The following is a 239-nucleotide window of genomic DNA, read 5'->3' as shown; positions in this document are numbered from 1 at the left end:
TCTTAAAGCTTGAGCAGTTTATTGAAGACGCTTGGAGCCTTGTTTCTTTCAACCGGTTCTCCGTCAGGTGTGCTTGGCAGCTGGAGAAGAAAGGTGTGAATGCTAGTTATGCTCGCCTTCCACACTGCAATAAACCCAGCTTGGTCATTTACGCGATACGTTAAGTAGTGCATAAAAGAGTAATAAAAAAAATGTAGAGGACAATGTAACGGTAATTAATGCAAGCTGGATCGCGCTGC

This window comes from Amblyomma americanum, chromosome 4 (genome assembly GCF_052857255.1).
Source record: "Amblyomma americanum isolate KBUSLIRL-KWMA chromosome 4, ASM5285725v1, whole genome shotgun sequence".
NCBI classification, from domain to species: domain Eukaryota; kingdom Metazoa; phylum Arthropoda; class Arachnida; order Ixodida; family Ixodidae; genus Amblyomma; species Amblyomma americanum.
The sequence above is the reverse complement of the archived record's forward strand: the minus strand, read 5'-3'. Positions refer to the sequence as shown.